The sequence below is a fragment of the Pan paniscus genome, chromosome 3, assembly GCF_029289425.2.
Source record: "Pan paniscus chromosome 3, NHGRI_mPanPan1-v2.0_pri, whole genome shotgun sequence".
NCBI lineage: Eukaryota > Metazoa > Chordata > Mammalia > Primates > Hominidae > Pan > Pan paniscus.
Genome location: NC_073252.2, coordinates 35,214,176 through 35,225,578, shown reverse-complemented (window position 1 = coordinate 35,225,578; position 11,403 = coordinate 35,214,176).

Below are 11,403 nucleotides of genomic sequence, written 5' to 3'. Positions count from 1 at the left end.
TAGAAAACTGTCAGCAAGGCTGAGATTTCTAGGAGAAGACAATTTTATCTAATTTTTCACCTTTTTTTATACTTTTAAGTTCAAGGGTACATGTGTAGGTTTGTTACATAGGTAAACATGTGTCGTAGGGGTTTGTTGTACAGATTATTTCATCGCCAAGACATTAAGCCTAGTGCCCATTAGTTATTTTTCCCGATCCTCTCCCTCCTCACACCCTCCACCCTCCAACAGGCCCTAGTGTGTGTTGTTCCCCTTTATGCGTCCATGTGTTCTCATCATGTAGCTTCCACTTATAAGTGAGAATATGCAGTATTTTGTTTTTTGTTTCTGTGTTACTTTGCTAAGGATAATGGCCTCCAGGTCCATGCTGGAACATAAATTGTTATATTAAAAAGACACATGTACATGTATGTTCATTGCAGCACTATTCACAATAGCAAAGATATGGAATCAGCCTAAATCCGCATCAATGATAGACTGGATAAAGTAAATGTGGTACATATATACCACTGAATACTATGTAGTCATAAAAAATCTAATTTTTACAGAGACATCTTATAAAATCAAAAAAAAATTGATGAGTGAACCATGTCTTCCCAGCCTATCTAAAAAAAAAAAATGTGAATTAAAAACATGAGGACTCCAATTTCCAAAACCTATTAAGTTTATGCTTGTATTATTAGTTAGGGTCTCTAGCAGGACAGGACTAATAGGATAGACGTACTTATAAAAGGGAGTTTAATAAGAAGCATTGACTCACGATCACAGGTGAAGTCCCACAAAAAGCCGTCTGCAAGCTGAAGAGCAAGGAAGCCAGTCTGAGTCCCCAAACTTCAAAAGTAGAGAAGCCGACAGTGCCGCCTTCAGTCTGTGGCCAAAGGCCTGAGAGCCTCTGGCAAATCACTGGTGTAGGTCAAAGAGCTCAAAAGCTGAAAAACTTAAGAGTTCAATGTTAGAGGGCAGGAAGTATCCACCATGGAAGAAATATGAAAGCGAGAAGACTTAGCCAGTCTCCTCCTTCCACGTTCCTCTGCCTGCTTTATTCTAGCTGTGCTGGCAGCTGATTAGCTGGTGCCCACCCAGACTGAGGATGGGTCTGCTTCTCCTAGTCCACTGACTCAAATGTTAATCTGCTTTGGCAACACCCTCATAGACACACAGGAACAATACTTTGCATCCTTTAATCCAATCAGGTTGACAGTCAATATTAACCATCACAATGTTACACATAGGAAGCTCTTCTCAAATTATTTATTACCACTCAGTTTTATTTTTAAAATATTTTTTAAGAGATACTTAATATCATTACAGAGAAAAATATATTTTCCATAACATGGGCTTCCTAAGATACTCATGTGGGTGGGTTTGTATAATTGTAGGGGACTTACATGATTTTTTGTTACATCATGCTTACAGATTTTATTTTATTTTATTTTATATTTTAGAAATCAAGAAATTAAAGTAAGTTGATTTTTTTTTTTTTGGTAATGATAACCTCCCAAACTAGTCAGCATGGTTGTATTGATGCTCAGAATATGATATCCCTAAGTGAAAACCTCAGAAGTAGTCTCAAAAGCAAAGTTTCTCTCTGACTTCCTACTGTCCCCCTGCCTTCCTTCCATTGTTGTCCCCTGAGGCTAGTTGTAGAGACTAGAATTCCTCTTCTCCTAGGCAGGTTATAGTAACCAGAACCCCTTTACCTCAAAGCCAGCTATACAAACCTAAAAAATTACAACAATTCACCCCCCAACTCCACCTTTCTGTGTAAGAGCTGGCCATAAAGAAATTCTCTGAACTACCTTGTTTGATTGTAGGCCATAAGATCTCCATTCCAGAATGGGTCCTGCCCCATAACTGGAAGGAATGCTGCATGCAGAGGCAGTAAAAGTTAGATATGTCATGAAAGCATATGGTAGATGTGGATGCTAATAATATGTTGTATCATTTGCTACTATAAAAGTAAAAATTTATTAAAACTTATGCCCACGAACACTTACAGACTATACATGCTGCCATTCAAAATTAAGAAAAATGTTAACAAATGTAAAGATGCAATATTAAATCATAATACTTCAAATGCAGTTGGTTTTATGATCAGGACTACCTTTGTCTATAAAGCTGAAAACCCTGAGCCTTAAAGGAAAAAGATTAGTATCAGCCATCAATTTTATGGTTGTATAACAAGAAGGTCTAGACAATGAGGACTCTTAAGATGACAAGGTAGACGTAAAACCATAAAAACCCTAGAAGAAAACCGAGGCAATACCATTCAGGACATAGGCATGGGCAAGGACTTCATGTCTAAAACACCAAAAGCAATGGCAACAAAAGCCAAAATTGACAAATGGGATCTAATTAAACTAAAGAGCTTTTGCACAGCAAAAGAAACTACCATCAGAGTGAACAGGCAACCTACAGAATGGGAGAAAATTTTTGCAATCTACTCATCTGACAAAGGGCTAATATCCGGAATCTACAATGAACTCAAACAAATTTACAAGAAAAAAACAACCCCATCAACAAGTGGGGGAAGGATATGAACAGACACTTCTCAAAAGAAGACATTTATTCAGCCAACAGACACATGAAAAAATGCTCATCATCACTGGCCATCAGGGAAATGCAAATCAAAACCATAATGAGATACCATCTCACACCAGTTAGAATGGTGATCATTAAAAAGTCAGGAAACAACAGGCGCTGGAGAGGATGTGGAGAAATAGGAACACTTTTACACTGTTGGTGAGACTGTAAACTAGTTCAACCATTGTGGAAGTCAGTGTGGCAAATCCTCAGGAATCTAGAACTAGAAATGCCATTTGACCCAGCCATCTCATTACTGGGTGTACACCCAAAGGATTATAAATCATGCTGCTATAAAGACACATGCACACATATGTTTACTGAGGCACTATTCACAATAACAAAGACTTGGAACCAACCCAAATGTCCATCAACAATAGACTGGATTAGGAAAATGTGGCACATATACACCATGGAATACTATGCAGCCATAAAAAATGATGAGTTCATGTCCTTTGTAGGGACATGGATGAAGCTGGAAACCATCATTCTCAGCAAACTATGGCAAGGACAAGAAATCAAACACTGCATGTTCTCACTCATAAGTGGGAATTGAACAATGAGAACACATGGACACAGGAAGGGGAACATCACACACCGGGGCCTGTTGTGGGATGGGGGAGGGGGGGATAGCATTAGGAGATACACCTCATGTAAATAACGAGTTAATGGGTGCAGAACACCAACATGGCACATGTATACATATGTAACAAACCTGCATGTTGTGCACATGTACCCTAGAACTTAAAGTAAAATAATAATAATAATAAAAAGATGACAAGGATGAAGACTTACAAGCATCCACCTCCACTCAATGAATAGTAACATATTTTCTCTTCCTCATAATTTTCTTAAAAACATTTTCTTGGCCGGGCACGGTGGCTCACGCCTGTAATCCCAACACTTTGGGAGGCTGAGGAGGGCGGATCACAAGGACAGGAGATAGAGACCATCCTGATTAACAAGGTGCAACCCCGTGTCTACTGAAAATACAAAAAATTAGCCATGCATGGTGGTGGGCGCCTATAGTCCCAGCTACTCCGGAGGCTGAGGCAGGAGAATGGCATGAACTCAGGAGGCGGAGCTTGCAGTGAGCCGAGATAGTGCCACTGCACTCCAGTCTGGGCTACAGAGCGTGACTCCCTCTCAAAATAAACAAACAAACAACAACAACAACAACAAAATTTTCGTTTGTCTAATTTACATTATTGTAAAAATATGTTCATGTTATTGGTCAAGCTTTCAGTCAACAGTATGCTATTCACAGTTATGTTTTGGAGTCAAAAGTTATGGACAAATTTTTGACTATGTTGAGGCTTGGCATTCCTAACCCCTGCATTGTTCAAGGATTGACTGTATAAGAAGTATATTGAAAGACAGACGGGCACTAAAGGGGCACTAAAGGGGGAAGTGGTTTGGAATTATTTAGTTCATGATATGATGCATCTACACTTGCTAAGGTGGCTGAAATTGGAATTGAGGAGTGCTCTTGCCCCTACTTTGGCTGCGAAAACCTGCAATCATTGGGTAGCAAAAATCTTAAATATTGGAACTTTCTTCTCTGCTCATATATTAGATTCATCCTCAGTCTGTTGTTGGACAGATAGTTATATGCTCTAAGAAAGCAGTGTTTTTTCAAAGCATACCACAAAATGTCAAGAACTGGGACAGAAAAAAATAAAAGGAGCCCCTTCTGGAAAACATCTCTGAAATAAGGACAGTGACAAGCACTTTTCTTCTGATAATGATATCCTGGTACAGATTTTACCTATGAGTATGGATTGTTATAGTGTGGAAAGAATCTGAATTTGAGAGCTATGGTGTCCAGTTAGAAAATGTTTTTCATTTGTTTAGGAAGTAAATTTTGAAGGTGTATTGGCATCATTAATCCAATACAATTCTTGAAGACTTGTGACTGCTGCACCAGTATGAGATGTTCAAACTTTGCTAGAATCTCAGGTGGAGTACAGGACTGATGTTAGCACAAAATAAATACATTTAATTTGTGACAGTTGGGGTAATAGCTCAGTTCCTCTCCTTAACAAGTCATCTGACAAATATAGGTTTGTTTCTAAAAGTAGTGAAAACAAACTCATTAATTATGACTAGTATATGCTCAAAGTGGAAAATCCCATGTAATAAACTGCTACTTTGTTTTGAAAGAAATAACACTACAGTATTAAGTAATTAAAAATATATTTGTGTTAAAATTCATACCTAGTGTGCCATTTATCAAAATCCAAATATGTTATTATGCTTTGAAATAATGTATTGGATTCAAGACAGTCTAAAAAATAATTCTATCAACAAAGAGAGAAATAATAAAAGTGAAAAGAATTACATACTTGTAGCATTCATTGTTTACTTTTTATTACTTGCAAATGAAGAGTTAAAAGTAAAAGACTAAATTTGACTTCAAAGTTCCTCTTATTCTAATAGTCTATAATCCTACATTTGAATGAAGATGGCTTCTTAAATTTTTATTTTGTTATTTTCAATATTTATTTAGCTGAAATATTAATGTTGGTTATTTCCATTTGATATGGTTTGGCTCTGTCCCTACCCAAATCTCATCTCCAATTGTAATCCCCACATGTCAAGGGAGGGTCCTGGTGGAAGGTGATTGGATCATGGCGGCGCTTTCCCCCATACTGTTCTCATGATAATGAGTGAGTTCTCCTGAGATCTGATGGCTTTAAAAGTGGCAGATTCCCCTGCACGCTCTCTCCTGTCATCATGTGAAGAAGGTTCTTGCTTTCCCCTTCACCTTCTGCCATGATTGTAAGTTTCCCAAGGCCTTCCCAGCCATGTGGAACTGTGAGTTAATTAAACCTCTTTGCTTTATGTAACAAATTAACCAGCAACAGGTATTCTTTATAGCAGTGTGAAAACAGGCTAATACACCATGTTTTACATAATTCTATTTGGGAGGCTGAGGCAGAGGAATCGCTTGAACCTGGGAGGCAGACGTTGCAATGAGCCGAGATCGCACCACTACACTCCAGCTGGGCGACAGAGCAAGACTCCATCAAAAAAATAAATAAATAAATAAAAAGAATAAAGCAAAGGAAAATTTTGATTTCAGAAAAAGAATTAACAATCTTGATAGCCAAGTCTTAAGGAAAGCTAGATGTACTGCATAAAATGGAACTTTTGGCCTAAGGGGTGGATAGTAAACCTAGTTGTGAATTGAAATCTACAAGGATACATGCTGTCAGTCCCCAAACCATTTAATACAACTGAACTGAATATCAGGATCCCTCCAGAAGTAGCTGGATAACAAGTGGAACTTTCCTCATTTAGTCCTATGTTTAACATATATATCAGCCTTGCATTTTAACAGGTGCTCACAATAACGATCTGTCAAACATCATCCTTGCGACTTCACTTTGCATTTAGAAGAACAAATAATGCAAAGGCATTTAAAATTCTTTTCAATTAGGATTGATTTTAGGTGTTGACTACAGATACAGATTTTATTTAATTAGTTAAAGTTTATTTGTCTTAATTCTTTTAGTAGCATGTGCGCACGCACACACTTCTAAAATTTTTAGTTATTTTGAATAAAGGCAAATGTTTTAACTCTTTGACTATAAGTTCTTACCTGCAGAGAAATTTCTTCATAAATTCTATACCATAAAATTAATATATTCCCAAGAGTACATTTCTTCTTTGGTACTGTATTATATCAAGAACATGTTTTAGCATACTACTTCTAGAGAGTTCTACCAATCACGTTAGTTCATATGAAAAAAGAATTATAGTATACTTCTTGCTAGAGAGTGATAACAATGTAACATTTTTAGGAAGACAGATATTAATTGAAGAAAATTTAAATTGAAATTTTAGATGGAAAAGAATATTTCCATTGTCACATCAAGATTCCATTCAATTCAGGCTATCGCCAGATATGTAATTTCCCTCATTTATTTTGGGGATATTCATTTTCTTAAAGATAATTCTCCAACTTATGGAAACAATAATGTAATATTTTAATCTCATTGACACTGGTGAGTCCTGTGATTAACTAAATATATGTTTGTTTCCACAGTTATAGTGTACATTTACTTGACAATAACAAACCAATTTCATTTATCGGAATTAAATTTCAGTCATTATTATGAATCTACTTGGAGAAAAAGAGAATTGTTTAAGCAGCCATGCAGACAGTATTTAAGTGAAAAATGTATACATTTGCTGTGACTCATTGACCCCTTTCAAATCAATTCAACTCAATTTTAAGCGTTTCTTTTAGTGTGTCACAGAAAATTTGAACTGCAAAGAGCTATTACAAACCATATCTGTGCCCTTAATATGAAGTTTATCTGTCATGGAAAAAGAACACTACTTCAGTAAGAACAAAATGAATTGTAAGTTTGTCTTATATTTAGTAATATCTTCATTAATATAGAGGCAAGCTCTTAGAATATATCTCATGGCCCTCTCCTGAGTACTAAAGTGGTTGACAAGTGTCTTGCAAATTTTAGCTGTAGAAAAAGTAAAATTCTGCCTAAGAGGAATGGAGATTAAATACCAGAGTTAAAGGTTATGATATAAAAATGATACATTAAAAAGGCACTTGTCTTATTTGTGTCCTTTTTGCCAAAAGCTTAACTTAATAGGAATAAAAAAAAGTAGACTATTGCCCTGGTTTAATGTGGATGGGAATATATAAAATGTTCCTATAAATCAATAAGATACAGGCAACTGTTCAAAAATGAATAAAAACATATAGTAGCTTTGTAAAGGAAGATTTTTAAATGGCTGATAGGCTGATAAACATATAAAACTGTTAAACATCACTCATTATTTTAAATATCTGATAGGCTGATAAACATAACAAGTGTTAAAGCATTGCTAGATATTATATATATATTTACTATATGTATAACTATATATAATAACTATATATACATATGTAGAGAAACACACACACACACACTTTTGTGATTTGTATCAAAAAGTCTTCTTAATTTTTATCTAGTCATGTCCTTATCTCATTATTTTTTGTCTTTCTATACCTTCAAATTTATATAAGTTCATGTGCTTCAGCTATGCTATTTTCATCAAGACCAGCAATGTTTGTTAGATAGGGTACATGGCCCTGAATACAAAACTTTTCAAGAAGTCTATAGGAATAGATTGTTAAAGCAATGAGTTTCTACATGATTGATTCCAAGCTATATTCTACCTGAAATGCACAGGCCTGAGAATGTGTATTCAGTTGAGAGACTAGGCACAGTCTTTCTCCTCGCCTCACCTTTCACAACTATGCTACCCCACTGTGTAGAAGAAAGATCTGTAGCTCTCAATTAAATGAGTTTTATTATCATGTGTTTCACTGTGGTCCCAAGGCCTGAAACCAAGGAGCAAGTTAAAAGTCAATATTTATGTGAGCAAAGACTTCTTTAATCAAGGAACATATTAAATAATCTGGAGACCTTTTTATCTTTCAATTTCTAAAGACTAAACCTCATATTAAAATTAAAGTATATTGGCCCATGATAAATATTTATCTGCATATCAAATTCATGATCATATATTCTTAGAATTGACAAGTAAAATGGTTGTCATAAAAATGAGTATTAAAAGTTGTTGAAGCTAATAATAAAATTATATATTTTCTAATGAAAAGTAAGGCAGATTTTTGTTTGGCAAGAAAATATGCCTTTCACAACTGAATTTTGTGCTATAATTTTCAATGAATTGAATGAGCTAAGTTATAACCACAATAATTCTATGAAATTATATTGAAAGCATTTTTAAAAGCTATATTATCAAAATTATTTACCATGAAGTACTTAAAATAACAATATTTTAGAGAATTTTTTCAGGTTAAAAAAGATGCCTTTAATTTAAAGAGTAACTTTCCTGATAACAGCCAATGACTTTGTAACAATGAATTGATAATAAATCATTTGAAACTTGGAGAATTCAAAGTTTTAGAGTTTACCAAATTTAGAATATGACCATTAAAATATTTTATATTATTTTTACATGATTTTTGGCATATAACACAAAAAATTTAAAAGAAGTAAATGAAAAACATTATAATCTGATGCTTTTAATTCTAATCTACTTAATTATATGAACATGGCTTATTTCTTTTTTGTCCACATATGCCAAAATAATGAATAAACTAATGATTAACTTTTACTCATTCTATCAATGTCATTAATTCATATATATGAGCTACACAGAGAAGAGTAATACATTACTCTCTTTTTCTAAATATTTAATGCATTTCAGAATATTTTTATTTAATAATCATATGTTAAAAGTTATTTATTGTCCTTAGTTTATCAATTGTGCATTAATGCAGGTGCTTGAATAGAATTATGCTTGAATAATACAATATTTTAAACATTTGTTTTCGTGTGTCACAGAAAATTGGAACTGCAAAGAGCTATTGCTAAGCATATCTGGACGCTTAATATAAAGTTTATCTGTCATGAATATGTTTTCTTGAATACTTTTTCATGGCTGATATTAGAAACAATCTGTCATGATATGTAGATTTAATTCATACTTTTCAATATGAGATGTATTTTTTAAAAAATTTCAAAATGCCACTGTTTGGCTTCCAACTCCGATATGGCTAAGATCCTACTGGACCCAACCCTCCCATATTTAACAATTATAAATTCTTGACTAAATTAAAAATCAAATTTACTTATGGCATTTGAGAGTAAACAAAAGCTGGCAGATTCTGGAGGTGAGCCAAAACTTGGAAGAAAGAGGAAAGAGACAAATAATAGAGACAATTAATTAAGCCAAAAGTTAACTCTTTGAAAAGATCAATAAAGATAATTTTTAAAAAAACATATGTAAGTAGATGAACCAAGAAAAAAAAACAGTATGAAGTTTACCAATGTCAGGAAGGAAAGATATGAGAATGTAGAGATATATCTTCATGGATTTGACAGGTATTAAAATAGTAGAGGTCTTTGATAGCTACTTTATGACAACAAATTCACCAACATAGGTGATAAACACATTTTAAAAAAAAACTACAATTTAGCCAAATCTGACACAGAATAAAATATGAAATATATTTACAGTGGAGAGGAGCCTAAATACCCCCTGTACCCATATGAGTTTTTAAATGGGATCTTTGGCTGGGTCTGGGAACCAAATTGATACAAAACGGGATAACAAGAGAAAACCAAGTAAGTTTTATTAATTTTACATATACATCTTCACAAGACAGAGAAGACCCAGAGAAATGACCAAAGCAAAAAGCTTTTATAATTTATAGACAAAGAATAATAAATTCTGTGGGAAAAAAAAATGGCAAGACATAGCGGTCTGAGCTAGGGGCAGTAAATCCAGGGGAGTCATTAGGAGATATACAAAAGCATGTGAAGTTGGCAGAATATAAAAGTTATTTTAGGAAATTTATTGTACAGGTCCATTGCAGCATCAATTGTCAGTCACTGGTAATAAGAATTATCTTCTCAAGTGCTTTGAGGTCCAAATAATCGATGTGCCAGATTGAGGCAATTTGGGGTGTTATAACCCTAAATTCTTCAATAGCATGATCTCAATACAGGCATGAAATTTGTTGCTTAAGATATTCTGATAACAAAAACTCCAAGTACATATGGTTTCACTTGTGATCCTATTAATATTAAGGCATAAATAACGAATGTCATATACAATCTTTGTCGGAAAAAATGAGAGAACCCTTTCCAACTGAAAAAGACATTCTAATAAAAAAATTAAAAGGAGAGAGAAAGAAGAATGACAGAAAATTACACACCAATATCCATCATAAATATCTATATAAAATACTTAAAAACATATCAGAATAATAACTAATTAAATTAGGCAATATAAAAATATTTTTAAAAAACACATTTACTGAGTAAGATTTATCCCTGGAATGTAAGGTTACTTTAACACCTGTAAATCAGTCTATGTAATTGAACATTTTGATACAATAAAAGATAAATATCATAAAATTAAAATAGATTTGGAAAACAAATTTGACAAAATTAAAATGCATAAATGATAGAAACTGTGAGCAAACTAAAAGTAGAAGAAAATCTTCATAATCTGACAGAAAACAAAAATCATCTACAAAATATCAATATGTGTTCTACATGTAAGAAGTGGGGAGGTATGCTTCATCCTTCCTAAGGATGGAGTAGTTACATAATTTAGTTGGAATTCTTCTGTGCTTGAGATTTATCTATTCTCTCCCATTATTTATTTATTCAATCTTGTATTACATCAGTATGAGAACATGGATATTTATTTTATATTTTAGGGTATAATCCAATACTATTATTTTATTTATTATGGTTCACATTATTCCAACTTTAACCATTAGGGATTCTTTCAATTTGGCTTCTTTCCTGTGTCCCTTTGACATATCCCCATCATTCTTTTAGTTTTGAAAAATATTTCTTTACTTTTTCACACTACAAGATGATCCAAGTTCATCTACTATGTTTCCTGACTCAGTCACAGAATAAGCTGCTTCTCCAAAGAGTTCTCATTTTTTTTATTGGAAATTAGTATTAAAACTAAGATTAACTGTGCTTGTTACTACTGCAGTCACTGCCCTTAGGCCCCATCAGGTGACAAAGCTATATACTTAAGTATTCTCTGAGTCTATAACTATTTTCATAAATTTGACATTCTCTTAAAATTAACCTTTGGTGATACTTAAGCATTTTTATTAGTGCTAAATTTTCTCAATACAAAAATTAGAGAATGGTTGAACACACTTTCAGGGAAAAACATTTGCTGTTTATTTCTCTCTCTACATCATAGGTTAGCTTTTATTTTCCTAACTTATTTGTGCCTGTTATA